Below are 26,941 nucleotides of genomic sequence, written 5' to 3' on the forward strand. Positions count from 1 at the left end.
CTTTCCACCTTATCTTTTGAGTCAGGGTCTATCATTTAATTGGGAGCTCACCAGCTAGCCTAGACTGCGTGGTCAGAAAGCCTCGAGGATCTCTACTCTCCGTCTCACCAGGGCTAGAGTTTCAGATACACTGCTATGCCCAGCTTTTTACACAGGTCCTCAGGTTTATATGCCAGGACCTTTAGCAGTCTCTTCCGTTCCTAAATATATCTGAAACATGAATGAGCTTTCTCCCCACTTGAAAGAGATAAGAGAGAGAGCAGGACATCACTCCAACTTCAAAAAGCAAAGCCACCCATCCACCTAAGAACTAAGATAGCATTTCTTTGGTTCTCCAAATTTTGTATTTAGGGTTAAACATTCTAATGTAAGAAACAGCCTAAAGCAGCTCTGGGCTGAACACACACAATCTGTGTCACCAACATGGAACCCTCCTTGACAGACAATTGCCATCCCACGGCATTTTCTGCCCTGTGTATTTGCAGGAAGTCCCGAGAAGCCCTGGTGGGAGGTTGGAGCGTGGCGATGCCTCTTAGGAGATATGGCACACATAGCTAGCAGTCCGTGTTTTTCTACAGGACCCTGCGCCCAAGCAAGGAGAATGAACTTATTTTATTGCAACCGTGATTTTTATATTCACTCATAATCTATGAAAAGGCCTTTTTTTCTTAAATGAGGGGAAAGTTGCTAAAACAGTAAAACAAGATATTGAGCTGGGAGTATGGTTCAGTGATAGAGCATTTGGCTAGCATTTGTTAAGACTTCGGTTCCACTCCCAACATCAGGAAGAAAGAAACAAGGGTGGATGGAGGGAGGCAAAATTTTGCAATTCAACTCTTACAGCGGAAAATTGAATTAAAAAAAAAAAAAAAGTAAGTATGACTCAAAGCCAAGAGCTCTGATAAGCCCTCCTATTCCCTGGGAATCTGTGTACCCAGCCTGGCCCCCTGTCTTTTCAAGCAGATAAGATTTACCGTGGGGTGGGGGTAGGGAAGGAAAAAGCTGGGTCTATTGATTGCAATTAACTTTGCCACTGATGGCCGTGTGACTGCAGGGGAGCCACTGTGATTTAGCAAATGGGGTGAGACTCTGGGAGATTGATGGCAGTTGTCAATAGGATGGAGGGCTCTGGCCCAGAGGGTCACATAACTCCATTTTTCCCACTTTGAATGTAAAATTCTCTGGGAGCTGGAGAGAGCAGTATTATGAGAAAGGTTGGTGAGATCAATGCCTCTGATCAGATTCCTGTCCCTCAGCTCCTCTCCTGGGCCCACGGACAAAGCAAAGCTCCTTCATTGATGTTTAAAGTGCATGGCCTAGATGGTTTTGCAAGTAAACATAATTGGAAATTCTGTTTGTTTCCTGCTTGATGCCCTTGTTCCTGGCTTTTGCTGATGGAGGCGTGGCTATACCTTCTTCCTCTGCCTTGGCTCACAAAAGGAAATACTGTGCAGGATGCTCTGGGTGTGCTTTGCATTATAGTTCCATCTAATCCAGTGGATCCAAGTCCTGTCTCCCGGAAATAGAAGCAGAACTGGGGAGCAGAACAAAGCCAACCCTGGACTCCTCTTCCTCCTTGCCTCTCAGCTGTGAGTAATGACTTTCTCTCTACTGATGAGATCACATGAAAGGCTTGCTCTCCCCGCCTCCCCCCCCCACACCCGGATTTAAGAATGAGAAACAGGAGCATGATAGCAAGGAGTTGACAACAAAATATTAGTGTTGTAAAGGTGGGTGTGCACAAAGGGTGACAACGGGAAGCCTTGCAAGGTCGGTGGGCTCGCCTCTAATTCAGTCAGCTCATTGGAATCCCCCCTAAGAAATCCCTGTAACAGGGCACCGGAGACCTGAGAAATCAATATGTTTTCTCAGGGACTTCAGCACACTCATAAATCATCATTTACATGACATATTTGTGCTAATAAATCTACCTTGAGGAGAGGCAAAGAAAGGAAACTGGTTAACAATGAACCATGGTTCTAAGGAGTAGGGAAAATAGGAGAGCCTGGGTTTCTATGGTCACACAAATTTGTGTGTCTGCAGCCAGATTAGGAGTGTTTTCTCCCCTGAGGGACTGCGGCTGCCGGTCCTCTGCACAGATCTGCTGGAATGCAGCTTCTCTTCTGACCAGGGAAGTCATGGGCTGCTCATGTGACAGAAGAGGACAAGGAGGGCTGTGAGAGCAATGTCTGTGGGTTCATTTGTTTTGGATTCTTCTCAATTGCTTTTCCTAAAAGGACAAATGTAGGGCAAGTTTACTTAGTGGTTTGGATAGAAAAAGATGAGTGGGTGACTCAGTGAGTAAAATTATTTTTAAGAAGGAAAAAGAAATGCCCTTTGCCTCTGTAAGGCTGTCAGTAGTGTCACACACAGGAGTGGTTCTCACAGAGCTGCAGGAGGCACAGTAGCCAAGAGTGTGATGAGCTGCTGACATTTCAAAGCATTTTGTAGCTAAGCACGGTGGTATACACTCCTTGTCCCAGCTCTCAAGAAACTGAGGCAGGAGGATAGCAAGTTTAATGCCAGCCTGGGCTTAGAGTGAGACCCTGCTTTTAAAAAACAAGCTGTATTAGAGAAACAGCTTGGCACGACACACCAAGAATCTAGAACACCTTGGCGTGGTAGCCTACATTTGTAATCCCAGTGCTAGAGTCACAGAAATGGGTAGATTCTGAGTCATTCTGGCTAGCCAGTTCAGACTGTTTGCTGATGCTCGGGCCAGCGAGCTACCCACAAGGTGGGGCTGAAAAGAGAGCTCAGTGAGGGAAATGTGTTTGCCCTAAAAGCCTGGTGAATAGAGTACAATGCCAGGAACCCACCTAAAGGTAAAAACAACCCCCTCCTCTAACCTTAGCATGCACTCCCTCACATATCACACACACACACACACACACACACACACACACACACACACACACACACACACACATATTAATGCCCACCAAAATAAGAGCAAGGGTATATACAACACACACATACACAGAGCCAGGGATGTAGCTCAGTAGTATGTATAGGACCCTGTGATCAGCCCTCAGCACTAGGAAACACAGAAAATAGCAACTTTCTAGATTTTTCGAGACTTTTGTGGGTTTTTTTAATCTCTTTGAAGAATAACTATTATAATTCCTCACAAAGCATTTTACCTCAAAGTTTAAAGAATTGTTTAGAAAGAGAGTGAGATCTGGATGAGCACCTCTCAGGGTGACTTGAAGGATGAATTAACAGATGTTCATTTTAATTGTCAACATGACACAGTGGAGAATCCTCTGAGAGAGGAACTGCAACGAGGGATTTGTAGCTCAGGCTAGCCTGTCGGCATGATGAGAGACATCATCTTGCTCAGGTCAACTGTTGTGGGAAGCCCCACCGAATGCGATTGGCACCATTCTGAATGCTCAAACCTGAATGATCAAAAGAGAAGTCAAGCTCAGTAGGTTTGCAGGCATTCATTTTCTCTCTGCTGTTAGCTATGGGTGTGATGTGCCCCTCACTCAGAATTCTACTGTTGGGACTTCCTAGATATGCTCACTGTGTTGGACTGTAACCTGGAACTGAGTCAAAAATAACTTCTCACTTAAATCACTTTTGGTCAATTTTTTGCTGTTGTTTGTTTTGTTTTAATCACAGCAACATATTTACCTGAGACAAACTTGCTCATAGCCAATCCTTTGGAAAATTTGAGAAGGCAGAAATAGCAGAAATCACTTTAATGCTCGCACGCAGAGGGGCACCAAAGACATTTATTGTTCAGAACACATATGCTCCCCTGTACTCCTTTCTATCAGTGTGCATGAGAGATATGTGACCTTCACATGCAGAGCAAACCACAGTCCTTTCCCTTTTGTGGTCCTGGGCCTTTTGCTGTCTACTTGTCCCCTTTTGACAAGCTGTCTCTTAAAAGTTGCCCCCCCACCACATGGGATCACAAAAGGTCCTTCCTCTATATCAGACCCAGAGCAAAGGCTAAGTGTGTAGTGGGCTAAGTGTGTCACTTGCCAGGTTTTGTGCTAAATTTGGAATTAATAAAGTTTTCAACTGAGCTAGTATTTGTTGTATAGGGGGGTGGGGGATGCCTTGATACCATTTGCCCACATGTTTAAATTGTTTGGCTCCATAAAAAGCCAAGTTTTAAAATAAGAAATTTTTGGCAAGGCAGAATCTCTTGATAAAAAGCATGTGTTAAAAAAAAGAGCAAAACTGGAGTGGGAGGACCTGTTTTCACTCTGGCACGGAGGACAAATAATTTATCTTCAACTGTACTCTACATGAAGCCCCTACATTGCCATGTTTGCCTAAAGAGAGCTGGGCCTGATTTTAGAAAATTATAAACTTAGGTCAGACGATTATATACAACCTGTGTTTTATGTGTGCATGCATACATTCAGGAAAGGGTAAGTATTCAGTATGTAAATGTGGATGAATCACACAGGACCAAACTCTCAGATAAAGAACTCAATGGGACTAAAAACTAAAGCCAACTCCGTGTAAATCTGAGAATTCTGCTCTTTTTCTTGCTGCTGTTTTGTTTTTGTTTGTTTGTGTTTTTTTTTTTTTTCCTTTCCAACATTCTGCCTCTTGACTGGAAAGGAAAAGAAAGCCTGGAGGCAGACACAGAACGAACCGAAGTCTTTGCCCTCAGTATGGACTGACCCAGAATTCCCAGAGCAGTAGAGGGAGTCCTGAGATTTCTTCCTGCCACCCATGCTGTAGAATATCTGGTACCCACATTCCTTAGCACCCTTTCCTCAAGATGATGAGGTTAGCCTCCCTATCCATCCTGCAACAACCTACAATAGTTATTGCCTCTTGAAGCCATCCATTCTCTTAAAATGAACAGTGGATTAAGTAGGAAGAGTGAATTTTAACTTTAGGTGTACGTATCCAGTAGAAGCTTTTCTGTAAGAAGTAAGACGTGACCGTATAGCCCAGACGGTCTCAGAGGGCTCGCTTGGCATCATGAGGCTCTCAGGCACACATAAAGCTGGGCATGGTGGCGCAAGTCTATAATCTCATCACAAAGAAGTTGGGAGGTGGAAGCAGGAAGATCAGAAGTTTGAGGTCATGTTCAGCAACACAATGGGTTTAAAGATAGCTTAAAGCTTGCTACAAAGATAGGAAAAACAAAACGAAATGAAAAAAAAATAAGAGAAAGGAAAGGATTAAAAAAAAAAAAACAAGGAAAGAGAGAGAGAGGGAAGGAAAGACAATCTGCATTTACCAAACAAAAAATCCTGGCACTTCTCAATTTTGTTACTTTAAATTTCATGCACAAACAGGATGCTCACATAAAGTGACAGAAACAAAGGAGTCTCCCGTCCATCACATCCTATTTCCGAATGCTGTGACAGCATCTAAATGTGAAGCTGACTCTGTTGTTAAGTACAGCAGTGTCCTGAACGGAAAAGGCCAGATTTGGAACAATCAAAGCCTGCTCCGAAAATGTGTGAAGCCCAGGTGCACAAGACTGATCAGGGACCTCAGACCTCTGCTGCGTACTCCAGCAGCCCATGGTGTCTGTCCTTGTCCCAGTTTTCCTTGGTTATCTGCTATTAGCAAAATGTTAAAAAAAAAAAAAAAAAAAAAAAAAAAAAAAAAAAAAATCTGTAGATGACATCACTGTGCCAGCTGTCCTCACAGTAATGGATTTGGAGATTTTGATATGGGGTATATTTCTCTTAGCTGTCACATTGCTAGAGTAATGTGGCATGCCCAAGCCTTAGTTCAAGGACAAGGACAAGGGAGTCATATATTATCTAGCTGCAACACCCATGCCCGTGGCTTCATTGAGCCCTAAAGATACCCACTGCAAGGCAAGAGGCCACCTATGTGACGAAGCCAAACTCTGAAGAGGCTGCACAGTTGATGTAGCTGGGAGCTTATTATAGAGCATGTGATGGGGGCAGATGAATAGGGTTTCTGAAGAAAGCCAAAGTTCAAGGAAGATCAGAGCATCAAGGAGACAAGAGATGGTAAGACTGGAAGTCACTGGGGAAGGGGGAGCAGGTGAGCCTCCATGGGAGTCTCTAAAAGGATAGACATTGTTTTACCAACAGAAAGAGAAGCATCACTGTCATAGACAGAAACTGCTCTCAGAAAATCAAAAACACTATCCAGGGTGTCCCACACCCTACTAGACTTTTTACCTACATCTAACTTTTTATGGTTTACTAGTTCTTGAGGCAGGGAGGGGCAGGGAATTAATCCGGTGGCCATCTTGTTGGCTGAATAGTTAATCAGATCCAAGGTAGAGTGGCTTAGCTCTAATGGGCACACCATGCTGAGGGCTGTGTGCAGCTGCAGGGACAACCTCTTGGTTCTTGGAGAAAGACACACCTGCGTGTGGTCCCTGAGTTCCCCAGCTCTCTCTCTCTCTCTGCACATTCGGGTTTCAATTTTATGTTGATTATTTCTCATTTCCGCATGGTCTGTATTTGCCAAAAGGATTCTTTGGTTAATTAGGGAAACAGGTTTAGGGGATAAAAATGCATGAACCAACAGAAAATAATTGCATGTGAGATACAGGCTTTCACAACATCATCTGCTCACCCTCTCTCTGGCTTTCTACCTCCAGCAGCCTCTGCCAATGTGTGTCCACTGGGAAGAATATTTTCGAAGACAGAGAGTAATTAAGACATTTTTGGCGTTGAGTGGAAGTTTCTCATGAGTTTCATAGTACAGTGGGTCTGAAAGCATCCCACATGGGCTTCAGATCCTCTATAACCACCTAGGAAGCTGGAAAGCCAAGCTAAAATTGCAGTGAACAAAAACAGAGCCTTATAAAGCAGCCCAGAACTAACCACGTAGCTTAATCCTGCCATTTGCAGGTGCACATCTGTGTGTTCTGATTCCTGAGTGCATGTGCATGTGATGTATGCACCTGTGTGAAGCCGTAGGTCATGTTTCAGTCACCATCCACCTTGGCCTTTTATTTTTAAGACCACCAGATCTCTCACTGACCTCCAACCAATCACTGAGACTAGGCTGAATAGCCAGAGAGTCTCACCGTCTCTTACCCTTCCTCAAAGCTGGGGTTACCAACATGCTTGAAATTTTTAAAGATTTTTTAAAAATTTTTTCTTTAAGATTTTTTATTGTTTTAGATTTTAAGCCCTGTAGAAGGACCAGCAATCTCAATTAACTGGAATTCCCGAGATCTCTCAGACACTGGACCACCAACCAGGCAGCATACACCTGCTGATGTGAGGCTCCCAACACATATATAGCAGCGGACTTGCAGGGTCTGGGCTCAGTCAGAGAAGATGCATTGAACCCTCAAGAGACTGGAGGCCCCGGGAAGTCTGGAGGTCTGGTGGGGTGGGGGTGTGGGGGTACATCCTCATGGAGACAGTGGGGCACAGTGGAGGTATGGGATGTGGAACAGTCATCAGGTAGACTGGGAGGGGAATAAAATCTGGAATGTAAAAAAAGATTAAATAAAAGGAAAGAATATATATGATTTATTTGATATTATACATATTTGTGTTGGGGGGCACCATGGGCATGCCTAATGCCCTCAGAGAACAGAAGAGGGAGTTGGATCCCCTGGAGCTGGGGTTACAGATGGTTACGAGCCACCATGAGATCTGAGGAATCAAACCCAGGTCCTCTGGAAGAGCGGCCAGTGAAGATATAAGTTCTTATGAACAGCACTACCCACTGAGCCAACCCCTCCCTCAGCATAATTCTGTCCTTTCACAGAAGAAGGAATGAAGGCTGCAGAGACCAACTGAGGAAATGCTGTAGGAGTAAAGTCCACCAAAGGGAAGTGAGGCAGGACATGGCTTCCAAAGTCAGCTACTGCTCAATTAGACAGGAAAACTACTCAAATTATATTTCACAGTTGTGGAGTATGGTTGTGGACATAAAGTACTTATATAACTGTACATTAATGCACGTGAGTATGTATATATATGTATGTATCTAGCTATAATTGATATACATAAAATATGCTCAATGCATTTAACAAACGTATTTAAATTACTGGTATATTATGCTCATAAAAATCGCAATGATAATTGATGTGATAGTAAGCTAGTTTGACAGGAAATAAAAGCAATTTAGAAGTGGATACAGAAAATAAGGAAGAAAAAACACTGAAGAATCTTGAACCACTTCAGTCATTCCTGTGTTTATTTACTCAACAAACACAGACCTCTCATCGGGCTTCAGTTTGTTGACCAAGAGGTGAGGTCACATAAAACAGAACTCAACCCACATTTAAGCCAGGAAAACCCAACACAGAAACACAGCTTCTTGAGGGTCATGGACCTTGATGGTTTTTGTCTGGGCACAAAGTGCTCAGCGTCTGAGGAAACACACAGGTCTCCAGGCATTGGGGGATGGGAGATATATTGATATAGAGAGAGGATGCACACACCTACTCTTAGCCATGTATTAAACCTGCAATCCATCATTTATACCATCCTTCCTGAAGAAGCAATGTATGGCCTGGAAGAGGCAATGTATAGTCCTAGAGAATTCAGAATGACTACTGCTTAATGCCACAGTCACACAGGGGCTTAAGAATATGAAGGAGATGCTTCCCCAAGGAAAGCGAAAAAACAAATGGATGCAAGACTTTCAGCCACTTTCACATAAGCTTCTGGGGGCATTACGTGGCAACATCAAGTCACATAGTCCTTCCTGAGGATCTTCCAAAGCACTCAAGTCTTCAAACACACAGGTGTGTACATCGATTTCATCACAGACATGGGAATCAAGATAGCTTTCAAGACAGGAGATTGTGGATAAGTGAACACCTAAAAATATAGGCAGGGTCTTTGCAGCAGCACAAGGAACTTGGAGAGTGTCTAGAGAGGTGAGGACAAGTAATCTTGAATTTTGGCATGTGGAGATAGAGAAGTCAAGATTGGACGCTACACCCCATATCTCCCTTGCTTTAGTAGTTAGATGAACGTGTTAGTGTCATCAGCTCAGATGGGGAAAACACAGTCACAAGCTTTGATGATTAACTTAGGCTCCAGAGCAGTATTGAGACTCAACAAAGGGAAGGTTTGTGTTGTCAACTCTTCTGTTCATCTTCTGAATTACTATCAAGAGTGGTAGTGTCAGAACATAATTTTCCTAGTTTTTAAACCCACCTTTTTCTGAATATTTCCTATAGATATTCAGTCTTCTTGGATGGTGGCATTGTCCCAGTAGGGGTTATCTTTTTAAAAGATGACTAATGAGAACTCACTGAGAAGAGTGAAGACAGGGATACAATTTTTTCCAATTCTACATGGTTTGATAATCTGATGTCTGGTAAAATCATGTTTTTGTAAATGGACTGCATTTTAAGGTGAGTCATGAACATTTCTACTAGGACCTTATCCTGTCCTCTTAGTTTTCATACTCAAGTCTCAGAGACGAAAGAAGAAATCAACCTTGATGTCCCTCAGCTCTCAACTGGAAATCATGTCTTCCTGATGGATCCTGGTGAGGTTCATTTTTCTCCCAGCTCCCCCTTTGGCATCGCTGCTAGTATTTGTCCCCAACCCCCAAAGTCTCAGAGCAACCACTGTGTTTCCAGGAACCTGCTTTTGGCTTGAGCATAGTAGCACATGCTTGTCATACTAGGACTCAGGAAATAGATGCAAGAGGGGTCAAAGGCCATCCTTGATCTCAAAATCTGAGGTTAACTCAGGCTGCATGGAACTCTATCTCTTGATTGATTGATTGATTGATTGATTGATTGATTGATTAATGGTGTTTCTGGGAAGATAACTCAGTGGAGAAAGTGCCTTGTTATAACAAGGACCTGAGTTTGATCCCTCAGAATCCACATAAAAGTGGTTGTCCACACTTACAATCCTGCAGCTAAAAGTTAGGGTCAGGAGGATCTCTGAGGCTAACCCTGGCCTAATGAGAGACCCTATTTTACTGGAGGCAGATGGAGTTCCTGGGGACCACACTGGAAATGGTTCTCTACACATCTGCACAAAAGCCTACACATGCATGGATAGCATGCACAGAAACATGCATGTGCATATAAGCATTAAAAATGTAAGGAACTTATTTCCACAGGTGCTTGCCCTCATCCTCATTGTGGCCCTGTCAAGGTCACACTTTCAAGGCTTTGTCTTCAGCCCCATTCTCCAGTGCCCATCAGCTCTCCATCCCACATATGCATATGCTTAGCACTTTGCGCAGAAGCCATGGATAGATGCTACCTCTTCCTAGACCAGGAGTCATGGTGACTCACAAGCCCACTGAAGGCCATTGAGCTTCCTAGGTCAAACCAGTCCTAGACTTCCATCCAAATAGGATGAAATGTACCTAGGGTTACTATTACTGTGATGAAACACCATGCCCAAACCACCTTGAGGAAGAAAGGGCTTATTTCATTCATACTTCCACACTTTTCATCATCAAAAGCAATGTGAGCAGGAACTCAAACAAGACAGGAACCCAGAGGCAGGAGCTGATGCAGAGAACTTGGAGGGGTGCTGCTTACTGACTTGCTCCATGTGGCTTGCTCAGTCTGCTTTCTTATAGAACCCAGGACCACAGGCACCACCCATAATGGCTGTGCCCTTCCCCATCAATCACTAACTAAGAAAATGCCCAACAAGCTTGCCCACAGCTGGATCTGATAAAGGTATTTTCTCAACTGAGGCTCCTTCCTGTCTGATGATCCCCGCTTGTGTCAATTAGTCATAAAACCTGCCTGTACATAGTTATCGGCCCTCTGCATAGTTTTCTTGCTAACCGAGATATTAACTCTTCCTGGCTCAAGCATCCCTCCCACAGGTCTTAGCTTAGACGTTCCCAGAGTATAACCACTAACCACTGTTAAGGCTCATATCCCACTTGCTCCTCAGCACACTCTGACCTTTCTTCCTAGCCATTTTCTGTGTTATTCGGCCAGTACAAGTTCTCTGTGACTTTATTTATTCTTTTTAAAGGCTTCCTTGTGTGAGATCACAATATATAATCACTTGCAGGAAGACTGCCTCCCAAAGACTGCCAACACCCATGTACACTCTTAACAGTGATGGAAAGCTTATATGCAGTACCTGAGAGTTCATAGGTAACCTCTAAGGATATTATGTCACCAACTTTGTCAGAGAGGTAGTTTTCATCAGTCCCATCAAACCATGACCCTTAAAGTTCCTCCGACTTCCGACTTACAGTGTTTGGCAAGGAGAAGCGTGAATTCAGATCTTCTACATCTCGTCTAGGGGTCACTTGCTTCTGGGACTCCCAACTGAAGTCAATCTTTTAAGTTTTGAGTGGCAGGTCTCCTGGTCAGTTCAGTCCCTCCCAGGAAGTCTCGGAACCTATAGGTCTTAATCTGCTGGGGTCAGCGAGAGTCCCCGGAAAGTAGCCTGACCACACACTCAGGCAACACCAGATAAAAGGAAGTGTTGTTTGAAAAAAGACTTGTGTCTGATGGCATAGAAACTGTGTGTTAATGTCTATCTTAAACACCACTTGCTGTTGATAGGGACCCTCAGAGTTTGAGGTTGGGGCAAGTGTACGTATTCAGATATGTTCTGATTCTATCTTAATTTCCCCCAATTAATCCTCAGTTGTGAAATCGGACTTTGACACTCCCTCTTGCCTCAGCCCAGTTACCCCAGCCAGTCCCATATAAACATCATTCAGAACCATATATATATATATATATATATATATATATATATATATATATATATTGAGTCCTAGCATTATTTTGACTTTTACCTCTTACCTTCACTGATTTTAAATAAATTGCCTGCATCCTTTGGAAGAGAAATGCTGGGTTCAATCTTTGTAGTGAGCCAAGAACAGCAGACCTTGCACAGACAGTTCAGCATCTTAATTTACAGAGTGATCTGCTGGATGAAAGGATGTGAATTTTCTGTCTGGGTTTCTTTCATCCCAAGACCCCCTAGATTCAAGATGGTATGTCTCAACTAGGTTCAGCTCCCCAAATCCATTAATATGTTTTTAAGTCACTGTGTGCAGGCTCACAAGGTCTTTTTATAGCTTACTATAAAGGATTTTAGCTGTCTCCTCGGTCCTTTCCTAGTATTTCCACTTCTAAGTCCAAGGTTTAAAAGTGACTTTGAGAGCCAAAGGAAAACACAGTTAAGTCAAGATGAAAGAAAGGGAGAGATATGGCTCTGTAAACCTAAGGGGTCTCCTGACCAAGGCTGGTAGGGCTGTCCTCACTTTACAGCCTTTCTGAAGGAGGAAAGAGTATAGCACTCAACCACTAGAAGCTTACATAGAAGTGTTAAACATACTAGTATACACTAAACACTGTGCTGCCAGTGGAAGGGGAAGCCCTTGGTCCTGCCAAGACTGAACCCCAGTGAACGTGATTGTTGGGGGGGGGGCGTAATGGGGGAGGATGGGGAGGGGAACACCCATATAGAAGGGGATGGGGAGGGGTTAGGGGGATGTTGGCCTGGAAACCAGGAAAGGGAATAACAATCGAAATGTAAATAAGAAATACCCAAGTTAATAAAGATGGAGAAAAAAAAAACCACTGTGCTGAGAAGGCACTGGACAAAATATGTGTGTGTGTGTGTGTGTGTGTGTGAGTGTGCGTGTGTGTGTGCTTGTGAACATGCATGTATACATGTATATATGTGTGTACATGGATGTAAAATGTATACATTGCATATGTGTTTGTTTGTACATGTATGTATGTAAGTGTATATATTATATACATATGTGTTTGCACATGTATGCAAATATATGTAGAGTGTACATATATGTTTGCACATGTATGTATATATTATACATATATGCATGCATATATGCATGTGCAAATATATCAACATGTGTTCTGTATTTATCCATGAATATTTGTGAATGCATAGATGTATATTACATGTTTGTATGTTTGTGCCTGTACATGTGGGTGCATACATGTGTAAGTGTACGTGTGTAATGTTTATGAGAGGGGATGTGGGGAAAACAGTGGTCTGCTCTGATCAAGCTGTCCTTGTGCATGCAACACTCACTGCAGGGTATATGGCTGGGTTGTGACATCGGCAGAAAGAACCACCAGCCATCAGCAAAGATGGTTCTCCAGCAGCAACAGCACTAGGAGGGAGGTGGACCCAGAGCTACCCAGCAGGTTGCCAGCAGCTGCCACTTCACTCAGTACGCACAGGAGCCCAGCCACATAACTCAAAGGAGGGACAGAAGACCTGCTGTCTTCCTGAACACCATGTGCCCTGGTCTGAGTGTACCACAAGGTCATCACTGCTGTTAATCCTGGCACTGTCTCCCGTGCATCAGGGCCCTCTAGCAGAGTCGGGGGGGGACACATGATTGACACTTTGTGCTACTTCTGGTAAGTGCTTCATGCATAAATGACCCAACCATTCCACAGCCATGAAAGGAGAGCTGAAGAGTGACTGCCACTGAAAATAAAACAGGAAATGAACACCAGGGTAATTTCTGACCAGAGTGGTTCCTTGCAAAAGCTGCTGTCTGGATGCTGTCATTTCCTGTGTGGATGTCTGTGGATGATCACAGAACCTTGACAGGCCCCAGTGAACCAAAAAGAATCTTATGGTTGCCTAGACACAGAAATGAAAGGAGCTAGGCCGTAGCATAATGGTAGACTGTCTGGCATACACAAGGGACTTGGTTCAATCCCTAATACCTAAAAAAAGAAGCAAGTCACTTATAATCTCAGCACTCAGGAAGCTGAGGCAAAAGGATCATCACTACTTCAAGCTCGGCCTGGACCACAGAGTTAGACCTTGTCTACCCCAGCCAACACTGCCCACGCATACACACAAATGCACACATCTGCTGGGGGGAGGGGAGTAAATAAGGTTTGTTTGAGCTCACCCAGTCAATGGTAAAAAGCACCTGAGCTCAGATCTCTCCAGCTCCGTCTTTCAGACCTTCATAGGCCCTCAAGCTCTCTACATTGTGCTATTTTTCCAAGGTCACTGTAAACCACCTCTCAGCTTTATTTGCACCATGAACCATAGTGTGAATTCAGCAGGCACTCAATAAACACTTGGAAATAAATAGTATCTGCAAGGTTAGATTCATATATGGTTAATATAAAGAAAATGAAGTTGCAAGGCTTGCAAAACCTTAAGATATACAAAGTGTCTTCTCAGATAAAAGATGGACTTTAGCTAAATATTATTCTCTCCCAGTCACCTGAGGCAACTAGCCAATGTACATGAGCCTTCCATCCCTGTAATGTGGTGTCCACCTTTGGTGGCTCCCACATCAGTGTATGAAAGACTTCATAAGGAAACAGTGGTAAAGAGTAAAAAGGGAGGCTGAGAAGAACCCAGTCTGTAAAGTGTTTGATAATCCCAAAGTCCTGGGATGCTCTAGTTGGTAAATATGTGAAAGACCTAAATTCAATCCCCTGGGCTGAGAAGATGTCCCCTGCAATAAAGTGCCTGTCACTTGGACAAGAGGACTTGAGTTGAATCTCTGGGTCCAGAGAGATGGCTCTGATGGTAAAATGTTTAACAGAGGGGAATGAAGACCCAAATTCAATCCCTGGTCACCACATAAAAAGCCAAGTGTGGTACCCCATGCCTGGAATCCCAAAGCTCAGGAGGCGGAGACAAAAGGATGAGCACAGTGGTGTAGTAATTAGCGCTTCATCTCTCCGTTCCATCTACAAATGTTCCCTCAGCAAACAGTTTCTGTGTATTTACAATGTTCTGATATAAATTCTAGAAGTAGAATGGTGATCAAAACCCTAAGAACCTGTCCTCCTGTGGTTCTAACCAACCAACCAACCAGAGTCATGCCTGTGAAAAATCGTGTCCAGAGTATCATTACTCAAAAAGGTCAAACACTGGGAGCAGCCCAGTGTCTGCACTGACAGGTTGACAGTCACACCCTACATGCCAGTAAGACTCTGTTCAGCTATAAGAAAAAGAGTTTCTTGGACCCACGAAAAACTTAGAAACCTCATACTAGGTACAAAAAGCCTGTTGTATTAGATGTTTCCCTTTATTGAAGGTACTTAGAGCATCAGAATTTGTAGTGAGAGAGTAGGATGTCAAACACAGTGACTCCATGGAAAGAGGAGTGAATATTCGATACTTCAGGGGTGTGAACATCAGCCCATGATATAGAAGGAATGGTAGGGCTGAAAGGTGCTGATATTTGCAGCACATGTCCTCTAGGAAGGTTCACTATCTGAGGGAATGGGATGCTTTTCTTGTTCTGCCTTTGCAAGAGCTGAAGGATGCCACGGGTCTCACCTCAAGTCCAAGTGAGGGTAAATGTCAAAGTCTGGATTTGAATCATGAATGTTCTCTGCATATTATTAACTTCTCCCCCACTCTGCCTCTTTGACTGCAAGGACTCTTTTCAGACACAGAAACAAACCAGAGAAAGCCTACCTGCCCCTGCCTAACATGTGGCTGGCATCAGCCCCATCCCTGACAACCAGCTTTGACTTTTGAGGTTAATGTCAGGGCAGAAGAACATGTGGACAGTGTTAGAAAATGCTGGGCTCAAAGGTCACTAACATCTCCAATATAAATCTCCCTGGCATCTCCGTGGTGTGAAGAATGGGGGAAGATCCACCTCTGTTCAATTCAGTTCAGGATCCCATTCTCTCACTTTGTGAAATGTCAGCTATTTATTTAAACAAAAATGTCTGCTATAATATATATATATATAAAAATATATATATACATATATATAAATATGTTATAATTTAGAGATAAAACAAAAGAACATCTCAAAAAGGCCTTTTCTTTGGCAATAATTTCTAAAGCTTAAATGTGTAGACTTCAGGGCAGGCTACCAGCATTCAGAGTCAAGGCTCTAGGATCTATGCAGATCAATTTAAAATCCCATTTGAGGCCAGGGGTGCCAGAAGCAAGAGTAACAGATGACAAGTTCCAGACACAGTGAGGGCAATAGGATGTGAAGAGTTAGGCCTTGGCTTTGCCGAGCAATTGTTGGGGTGAGGCTATAGGTGTGGCAATCCAACAGGTTGAGGTTTTTTTTATCCAGACTCACCTAACTTAGTCTTGGAGCTGGGCTCTTAGTATGTCACCATGAGATACTCCCTTGATGGCTCATATTCTCCAAGCCTAGTCTCCTCTGTGAAGGTGACCATGTCAGCAGCTTAGCCTGGAGCTTGCTAAGGTCTTTGCTAGAGAAAAGTGAAGAAATTATGGGGCTTTTGGTCACTCTCCTCTGAGAGCACAAACCTTGATTCTATTTGTCATCTTGCTTCCAACAAATTCAGCAAAGCTTTATCACCAGCTACATTTAGCAGCTTGGGCAAAGAAGTATCTAAGAAAAAGCCATGACAACTCTAAGCTTAAAGAAAACCAAAATAGACCCAGAAAGATGGACAAGAGCCAGGCTCTTTAAGACATTTACCTTGTACTGGTAGTATAGCTCAATGGTAGAGTGCCTGCCCAGCATACACAAAGCCCTGGGTTTGGTCCCTTGCATCCCATACACTGGGGGTGATGGTTCATCTTATGATTCTAATATGTTGTAGGTGAAGGGAGGACAATAGGAATTCAAGGTCATTTATCATTGGCTGTGGCTTGAGACGAGCCTGGAATTCATGAATCAGGTTCTCATTCTCTCTCTCTCTCTCTCTCTCTCTCTCTCTCTCTCTCTCTCTCTCTGTGTGTGTGTGTGTGTGTGTGTGTGTGTGTGTGTGTGTGAGCTCTGAAGTTTCTGCTGATTAGAATGTACATTCATTTATATAAACAGTGTATATGGGTTCAGCCAACAGTTGATACATAAATGAATTGAAAAGTATTCTGAGCTCCTGAATGGACAGGTAACATGCCAAGCAAGAGAAGATTGTGTTTAGCTGCCATGCTGATATCTTGTCTTGCCTCAGACAAGGTGTCCACAGCATCAGAGGTTGACTGGTGGACGGCTCTGAGACAGGCTGTCCTGGCATAGCTTCCCTTTGGGAATCAACTGTTCTTGTCTACCTGGCACTAGGTTGTTCTCCACACTCCTCAGGAAACATAGAAAGTACTGAAGGAGAGCCAAGTAGTGGCCCGGTCAGAGCTGGGGAATCACTGACTTAGATAAACATGCCATCCTTGAATGGGGTCCCTTTGTACCTGGCACTAAGCAGATAGACTGTGGTGGAGTTCTCTCAGCTTTGGGTATCCTGGGAGCTGGCCACTGGATTTTCCCATTCAGCCCAGCTAAATTTCTGTGCTTGATCTTCAAGATGTAACCCTGCAAAAGTACTGCAAAATGCTGGTGTTTATGAAAAGACAAGTTACTTTTTACTCTACACAAGAATGAATCATGAGTTCGATGTCGCTCCCCAGCTTTCCCGGGAAGGACTTGGTAGAGTATTCAAAGCTGAGAACCTGCCCTTAAACACCACACTCTGCTTTGGGCTTCTACACTGCTTGTCTGACCCTATGCCGCTCAGCTTGCCCTTGGACATCATAGTCAGGTGTGCTTCCTGAAAAGCCCTGTGGCTGCCTAGGCTTGCCTTCCCCAGGGACATCCTCCCAGGCATACTGCTCCTCTTTGCACCCTTTGCTTTGAACTTTATAGAGAGCTCTGGTGAGGTCCCTATCCATAAAAGACTAATTTGTTTGAAATTCTCTTTCCTCCCAGACCCAGCCAGGCCACATTCCCTGGCAAGCGAAAAAGCTTTCAGGGTGACATGTTGACCTCTGGTGCTGTTATTTCTAGGCAGGTTATAAAAGTTTGTTGGGTTAATAACAAAATATGTTAATTTTCTGCATTTCAATAACGTGTGAGGTTAGTCTAAGGCAAGGTATGCTTAGAATTCAACAGAGGAGGCAAAAATCCTCTAGCTTTTGGTGGGGAAGTGGGGGTGCGGTGTGCAAGCAAACAGGAAGGATGGGGAGGAGAACACAAGTGGGAAAGGGGAGGGGACAAATGAGGGTGAAGGAAAGGAAGAAAGGGAAGAAAAGGGGGAAGTGGGAGGAAGGGGAGAAAAGGAAGAGGATGGAGAGAAGAGGGGAAGGGGAAAAGGAGGATGAGGAGAGGAAAGAGGAGGAGGAAGGAAAAGAACAGAAAGCAATCCCCACCCCTCCCCACTGTGGCTGGGAAGGAGCAACTACTGCATATGCAGCGGGCTGTGCCCCCACTTTGATAATCAGACGCCTGCCTAGAAGCAAGGAGACAGAGTTAGCACTCAGGCCCACGGGGCTAATACACCACTGAAACCAGTAAATCCGCACTCGTCCCAGGCTTTCCGGCCCCCTTAGTTGACACAAGTTTATCATGAAGCTCCCCTATAGCAGACTCCTCTTCTGGAAGGGAGCAGTCGTCAAGTGCTTTGAAGGCTTCCAAAACCTCCTTTGGGTGGGTCCTTTGGGTGTTGATGTTTTCAGAACTCCAGAAGACAGCTTTCAAATCCAGCCAGGTAGATCTGGGAGAATGCTTCTCCAGTCTAGCCTTCCACTAAGCACAGGTTTGAATGAGGTTTAAGATAAACTATTTGAGAGTCACTGTGTCCAACTGTCTCTAGAACTCTATCTAAAATATAGGAAACCTTTGGGGTACAACGTCCCCAGGGGGGGTGTCCACTCTGTTTATAAAACAAGCCAGCTACACAGAAACACTGATACACCTGGCATTAATAGCTGGTTTCTGAAATCAAGGTATCCGTGGCAAGCAAGCCATTCCTATGTATTGCAGCTCTCCGCACATACTTATACTATGGTCTAAGCTCCCAAGAGCTGAGGACGCGTGACCTTGTGTTGTCCTCACTCCAATCCCACATCACAGAAAAGAAAATCTAGAATCCAAGGCTCTTAAAGGTCCCTTGAGTCCTAGGACCACACAGCAAGGACAAAGACAGATGGCCACGCCCAGGCTCCTTGGAGGCTGCTTCTCCAGGTTGACAGAAGAATCTTCCCAGTACGGAAATGCTAGTGGGATAGGATTACAGTTCTCATCCAATACTTGCTTCCTAGTAAACCTTTGTCCCCCGCCCTCCCACCTTACCTGAGCCATGGACCCAACAAGTTGTTTTGAGCACCAGAGACACCACTGCCCGAGACTCAGCACGGGATGACCTGGTGGACCCTCACAATGGGATCCAAGTCCTCCAGGTCTCCAGAGGTGGGGGTGGGGGAGGCTCAGGAGGAAACTTTACACTGTTAATGACTGGTTTCATTGTTAATAATAACATTCCCATGCATAGCTGTCTATATTTGAATAGTGAGATAGGAAAGACTGTTAGAGGATGAAACAAAGCCTTGTGTTGGACCGACAATGACAGTGCGGAAAGGCACTGTTTGCAAAATCTCCCCGGGGGCTGGGGGGGAGGGGGTTGGTGGCAGAGGTACAAGAAGCTCGGGCTTCCGTGGGTGTGCTCACATACCAAGAGTCTAACCACTGAAGGAGCTTTACCCTGGTGGAGAGGAAGATGAAAACCCTCACTTCTTGTTTTGGCTTGTGCGCCCAGGGAGGGTGGGGATTTGGGAAAAGAAAGCCTGCATTTATGCTCAGCCTGACTGTGATTTACAGCAACTGACAAGCCAGCCCAAATCCAGCCCTGATCTACCCAGCTCACGGCTCTAGCTTTGCAATGGAGAAGAAGCATTACCTGGCAGAGGCCTCTGAAGGTAACAGCAGCTTCTCTTCCCAGAATTCCCTGAGGTAAGGAGAAGGGGGGCTGGAGAGGTTCTAGGCCCATGGAGGGGGTATTTCCTGGGACTGGGGGATAGCGCAGCACCAGTGTTGGCCTGATTAGCCACACAGACATTGCTGTCTGGAACTTTCTTTCACACCTGGGAACTTAAAAACTGTGCCTGCAAGAGTTCTGACAATTTTCCCAAAGCACAGCAAAGGGCTCTGGTATCTACCTGTGGCAAAGAACTAGATTTTTAGAATTCTGGGAAGAGAAAGACTCTCTTCTGATGTATGAGAACTCAAACTTGGCTTGGGGCCTTCTCTTGGCAGGGGCCCTGCCTAGCTTGTACAAGGCCAGAACTAGCCCCTACGTCTTCCTGAAGGAAACAAAACAGAAGCTGAAGAAGGAAGAGGGTTACGCGGGAGGGACCAAGAAGTCACAAGTGCTGCAAACTGGGACAAGGCCCTCTAGCCAGGATGGTCAGACTGACAGAGAAGAGTCCAGAACAGACTAGGGCTCCAGGAGGCTCACTGCTGGTCTTGGTATGAGTATGGTGTTATCTATCTAAAGATGAGGTGTCCACTGGTGGATAACTGAGCTCCTGGTAGTGCAATTTACCAGTTGTAAGCTTTAATGGTTGAGTGTAACAGGTTTGGGTGACTGGGCGGTGGGGGTTGGGGGGAGAGGGGACGCTTTGGGAGACCAGCAGTAGAAAGAGCAGGGTAGAGTTTGAGTATAGGGTTAGGATGCCTGTGAGACATCCAAAAGCGAGGGGAAAGGGCGATTGACTGTTTGTCTCCAGAACAAGGAAGACTTAGGAGGGAGGTCCAGCCACTTAGGAAGATAGCCTGAGGCAGAATCCTAATAAAAGCTACTTCTAAAAGACCCTACAGAAAACAAAGCAGGAGGCCTAGGGGGACAGAGCTTGATAAGCAGGGGAGGGGTGGAAGGAAAAGCTAACCTTGGGGCAAGCAGTGGAATGCTAATGGCTTCTACAAAACAAGGCTCTCTAAGTACCCTGGAGGTCAGGTATGCAGAGACACCTCCTGAGTTCTCAATGGCTGAAATCAAAAGCCTGAAGAAGGGGGCAGCGAGAACGAGGGAATGAGGCTCAGGGGGTAGCTTAGAGTTCTTTTCCTGTTTGCAGATGGTTCAGCATTGGCTCAATGACCAGAAAAAGTCAGCAGCAGAGGGAGAACCGCTACGATGTTAGGAAGCAGCCATCCGTCAGGGAGGAGTCCAGGAGAAGAAGAGAGGTAGGGGGTGGGGCTGAGAGCTGAAAGAAGAACTCAAATGAAAACCACCCTGTGGGTTCCTGGCCCTGTGGCAAAGGTGAAGTTCCTGCTGGATGGCTTGGAGCCTGGTTGCTGGCCCCTCAGGTGAACACAACTGACTATTTTTTGCATAAAAGTTAAGAGCCACTTTGTGAAGCCAGGAGGAGCTGATAGAAACTTCCAGGCAACTCTGGGAGTAGGAGTTAGACTCATCATTAGATTCAGATTCTATGGACTTTTCTTTTTAATTGTAGTGAGTTGGTTTTTTTGTTTGTTTTTTTTTTAACTAAGTCAAAGGCCCACAATATCATAAAAGTCCATTTTTTTTTCTCTTTTCTTTTTTTCCAGAGCTGGGGACAGAACCCAGGGCCTTATAAAAGTCCATTTTTAAGAGTTGTTTCTTGGTCTTGTCTCTTATTTTTAGTTCTGTAAGACAGGAGAATGCTAGCTAGGGTGCTTATGTACTTAATGATTAGCCACCCTAGTCTATTTAAAGCTCCAGGTCTCAGTGAGAGACTCTGCTTCAAAAACAAGATAAATGGCTTCCAAGGATGGAAACCTAAGCCTGACCTCTGGCCTCTATTCACATATATGTCTAATGAACACATAAGAACATGTACATGTATACACACACACACACACACACACACACACACACACACCAGTCCCCAGCATGCTTTTCTCCTTGGAGGCTGGCACTAGGAGCTACTCTGAATACTTGAATATTCCCAACACTTGTCACCATATATATTCATGCAAGATGGCACCATGCTTAGAGAGGGCAGTTTCTATTTGAGAAGTTGCTGTGCTATGGGGCTTGAGGACATTAAAAGCCAAAATCTTTTTGTTTCACATTTCAGTTTTTGGGACATCTGTGGCACTTATATCAACTCTCAACACTCATCAATGATTCTGCTTTGATTAGTAAGCTCTTAAAGCATAGATTTTCGTGTGTGTGTGTGTGTGTGTGTGTGTGTGTGTGTGTGTGTGTGTAGACTGAATACTAGATCGTGTTGGACTATATTACTCAAGAACATCTTTCAAGGTTGGATATTTTTACAGATATTTTGAGGATGACTGAGACTAGCACAACTTTCTTGTGGGGGAAGTGAACTAGTCTCGTCTGCCGTAAGGAAAGAACTGAGCAGATCACTGCCATACCTTTCCAGGCAATCATGACTTTCACCCTTTCTCCATCCTGGTCCCATTCTTCTCATGCCTGGGGCTGTTGAGCACAGATGACTCTCAGACATAGCCTTTGTTTCCTAAAGCTTAGGAATTGATAAGAAAATTCAAATTGTTAGAATAGATAGCAAATGAAGGCAATATTTATTGCTCCTTATAGAATAGTCCATGTTTAATAGCGACCCAGGCAACTGCACAATGTACCCTTACAATCTCATTCTCCACTTGACCACCAAGAAGCCCAACACCCACCAAGTCCGACAAGCCTAGGAGTTTCTAATGGCAATGAGCATGGTTTCTTGGTAGCATTGTGGCCCTCCTTGTCTTAGTTCATTGAGGTCTTCAAGTGACCTTGGCAGTTAAAGACAACCCTCCCCATTTTTACAATGGTGGCCTGAACACACTTCTTAATTCTTAACATTTAGTTGAGTTACATCATCACCCAAAAAGCTTGGTGCTCTAATCCTCTACTCTGTATCCCTAGCCCTGTTTCTACAGCTATATTGTATTTCTGTATGCAGACGGTGATGGAATTTCCTCTCTATCTGAGCTCTACTTCCAATTTACAGCTTCTGATTATCGCGGTACACGAAAGGACTGATTCTTAGATGCATGAGTACATGAGTTAGCTAATGAATGAGTACACACAAGCATATAATAAATACATGCATGAATGAATTGATATTAACATAAAATACATTGTTATGGTGGCTTCAGCCTATAATCCTAGCATTTGGGAAGTGGAGATAATAATAGTGGGTTGAGGACAGCGTGGGTTACATGGTGAAACCTGGCCTCAAAAAATAAACGAAGGCATAAATAAAATAACAAAAGTTAAGTAAACATAAAAATTGTATTAGCATTCCCTTTCTTATGCACTCCTACAGCTCACGAGGAAAGGTCCTCTCTGGTGATAGATGAGGAACTTGAGCAGATCTTAAAACAAGGGAAAAAAGATAAACAATGGAGACTCGCACCTAAGACAAGATCTCAAGGACTTTATAATTCCCTGTCAGACAACAAAATGCTGGACTACCCGGTTACTTTCCTTTCTCTTCATAATTTGTATGAGGTAGCTGGATAGCCACAAGGACAAAAATAAACAAGTGATTTCTCACCCAACTCGAAGGACAAATTCCAACTGAATCAGAGATCTCAACGATATATCCTGTCCCAGTTTGCTTTCTGTTACTGAGATAAACGCCGTGACCACAAGCAACGTGTAGAGCAAAGGGTATATTTAGCTTACACCTTACAGTCCATCATCAGGAGAAGCCAGGGCAGAAGCACAGAGCAGGAGCTTGAAGCAGAAGCCAATAGAGGACGTCTGCTCCCAGCTTTCTCACACTCAGCAGCAATTTTGATGACACAGCCCAGGCCCACCTGCCCAGGGATGGAGCTGCCCCCAGTGGAATTGGTTATTGTGCATCAATTAGCAATCAAGAAAATGCCCCACAGCTATGGCCGTGCCCACAGGACAGTCTGATAAAGGCAATTCCTCAATTAAGAATCCCTCTTCCCAGATGTGTCAAGCTGACAACCAGAATTAGCCATCATGCATACCAACGGTTCCCAACCTGTGAGACCCCCTTTGGCAAAATGCAAGCTCCAAAAATATTTACATTGTGATTCACAACAGTAGCAAAATTACAGTCATGAAGCAGCCTTGAAAATAATCTTATGGTTGGTGGGTCACCACCACATGAGGAACTGGATTAAAGGGTCACAGCATTAGGAAGGTCGAAAATCACTCACACACACACACACACACACACATATATATATATATACATTTAAACTATATATTTAAATATGCATGTTCACACAGATTCTATTGGATGTGTTAGATATTGTTTTTCAATGATGTTTTTTCTTTAAAAAAATTCATCACAAATGATAGTGTATTACAAAAGCACACTTTCCATACAGTATATGTTATATGTTGAGCACATTTCCTGACATCTCCTTACATACTTGATTTGGTATATCCATATAAAAATCTAAGATTCACATATGTGTGGAAATAAATGATACTTTTGATCTTCCTGAATCACACTTGATTTGACGACGTGGAGTCCTTAGGCTACATGCTCAGGGTGGTATACCTGTGGTAGCTAGTCTTCCATCAACTGGACACACAAAATAGTCATCAGGCAAGAGGGGACCTTAATTGAGAAGATGCCTTCATAAGATCTGGCTGTAGGGCATTTTCCTAATGACTGAGGGGGAGGACCTAGCCCATTGTGGGTGGGGCCATCCCTGGACTGGTGGTTTTGGGTTTTATAAGAAAGCAGACTGAGCAAGCCATGGGGAGCAAGCCAGTAAGCAGCACCCCTCCATGGCCTCTTCATCTGCTTCTGCCTCCAGGTTCCTGCCCTGTTTGAGTTCCTGTCCTGACTAGGGCAATCTGGTAAAGCTGCACAATTTTCATTTAAATGAGTAAAGTTGTTTTTGAAGAATTCTTTGGGAACAACTTTGTTTCTCCAAGTTGGGTGAGCGTGATAGTTCCACACTAAGGGAGACTTTTAAAAGTGCGAGTGAAGAAGGAGACTGTATAGTAACTCATTTCTGTAGTCCCGGCTTTCCGGAAGGTCTGAATTCACAACCAGCCTAAGGCATACAATTGGACCTTGCCTCAAAGTAAACAAGCAAGCAAATACAAGACTCTGAGTTCTCCTGTACAAGGTGAACATGAGTGTTTCCTTTTGTTCTTCTATGGCATTTACATCACAGTGCCTCTGGGCTGAATTTATCACTGACTATACACTTGGCTATTGTAATAAATAGTGATCAGTCTGTTACTGTGCCTGATTTATAAACTTAACTTTCTCTGAGGTGTGTGTCTTTATGGTTTTGTGTGTGTGTTTGTGTGCACGCACGCGCGTGTGTGTGTGTGTGTGTGTGTGTGTGAGTGTGTGTGAGAGAGAGAGAGAGAGAGAGAGAGAGAGAGAGAGAGAGAGAACTCATAGTCTATACAGGTGTTGGTAGGTTACTACTATTCAGAAAAATCCACTAGGGCCTTGAAATTCATCCCCTGGGACCAGGGAAGTCCAGTTAACACTTTCCTAAGCCAATTCAAACAGGTATCTCAGAAGATTCTTTTCCCTGTGTCCTGGTAGTCCAGGAGAAAGCTTCTGGGGGCTTTCTGGCCATCCATTCTGATCATTTCTTGTCAGCAATGTCACCTCTGCCTCAGCCTTCATCTTCACTTGGCTTGCATCCTGTGTCAGTAGTATCTGTCCCCTAAGGCTGTCATTCAGATTGACCTAAGGGGTTCCCCCATGACCTCAACTTAACTCCATCATTTTCCAATTCCCATTTGCAAATATGATGGCAATCACAGGTCCTGTGAAGATCTAAACATGTGTTTGATGAGACACACCTGCTCCAGGCACCCCTATACTGTGTGGAGATCTGTCCTGTCCCTCCAGGGCAGAGGTGCACCCTTGCCAGACAGGACAGCTTCTGAGTTGTGGCTGTGTAGCTTTTAGGCTTGTCTTGAGTTGGATTCACTCATTCTGTGATTCTTGCCATCCTTGGGAGTTTTTGTTGAAGGGAGACATGGAGGACGGAGTGTGCTGGATTTCTGGACTCAGGTTTCCAAAAGGAAAGCACAGGAGAACAGTTACTGGAAGGTTATGTCTGTTGCGGTGAAGGTGAAAGATTCTGAGTTCCAAGCCACTCTGAGCTACATAGCAAGACCCTGTTTTAAGGTAAGAAAAAGGGGAGAGGGATGATAGAAGGAGAGAGGAGAAGAGGAGGAGGAGGAGGATACCGTAATGGTCTGGAGCCTTTTAATCTTCTGTGTGACACTCCACTTGTCTTTCATCTGACTTCGGGTGAGCTCAATTCCCACTATATTGTAGAAAGCCAGAAGTGAAGGGCTTGTCTCACAAGCCAGGAAGGATTCCTGGTGCTGGAGTAGAAGAGTTTGCAGCCCACATGGGCACTACATTACCTCCTTCAGGGAACCACCAAGCGCCTGCAGGTACCTGCTATGAGCCAGTGTCTCCTAGAAGAGGACTTCCATAGGTCCTGGCTCCAAGGGTTCCATCTATGGGCTACTAATTGCTTGACCCCTTAAGTGACCCATACTTTTAGCATTTAAATAAAAGAAGCAAATATCAGTTAGTTCTCCTTCAGATGGCCTTCCAGGATAAAGCCTGAGACTCTTTAGAGAGAGAGGTTTCTGGGCTTGAGAGTAACTGCCTTATCTCCCTCTGCTCTCAGATCTCAAGGTGTGTCTCCTGAGACTTATGGGCAAACATTTCCATCTTATTTGGCTTCTACCCTTCTCACTGACGGAGACTTAACACAAAGGAAACCAAGGTTTTCTTATTCAGGACCAGGGAGTTGCCACAGTGGGATTCTTCTAAGCATTGCACATGTAATTGTCAACTAGGGACTTTCACCCCAGTCGTCTGCCAGCCCTAAGTCCTGTGCCCTTCTTCAGACTTAACACCTCCCTGGAAAAGACAAGGCAGGCAGCTTGGGAGAGTGAAGAATGACATCATTGCCCTTCTTGGTCCCAGCTAACAGCTTGATCTCAATATAACTGACATGTTAGTCACCTTTTAAATATTCAACTCAGTGGTCTTCAGTAGTTTAGAGTGCATGCAAGTGTCACCGCTGTCTGATTTACAGTGCTTCATCACCTAGAGAGAAACCCTGCACCTACCACTCTCCTGTTTTGTAGGTAAAGAGGCAGACTTGGTTGAGAGACCCACTTACCTGTTGAAAGCTATGCTCAGTAAGCAGAAACAGAGTACCGAGACCCTAGACTAACTTAGTGATGCTCTAGGGAACTCCCTTGGTGTTAAAGGAAACTCAGTCGCTTTCCTTTGGTTCTGTTGAAATTCAGCTCCTGACAGAGCAAACAGGGAAAGGGAGATTTAAAGCCCACTCAGAGACTCTTCTCATGCCTCTGGCAACT

This window comes from Rattus rattus, chromosome 7 (assembly GCF_011064425.1).
Source record: "Rattus rattus isolate New Zealand chromosome 7, Rrattus_CSIRO_v1, whole genome shotgun sequence".
In the NCBI taxonomy this organism is placed as follows: Eukaryota; Metazoa; Chordata; class Mammalia; order Rodentia; family Muridae; genus Rattus; species Rattus rattus.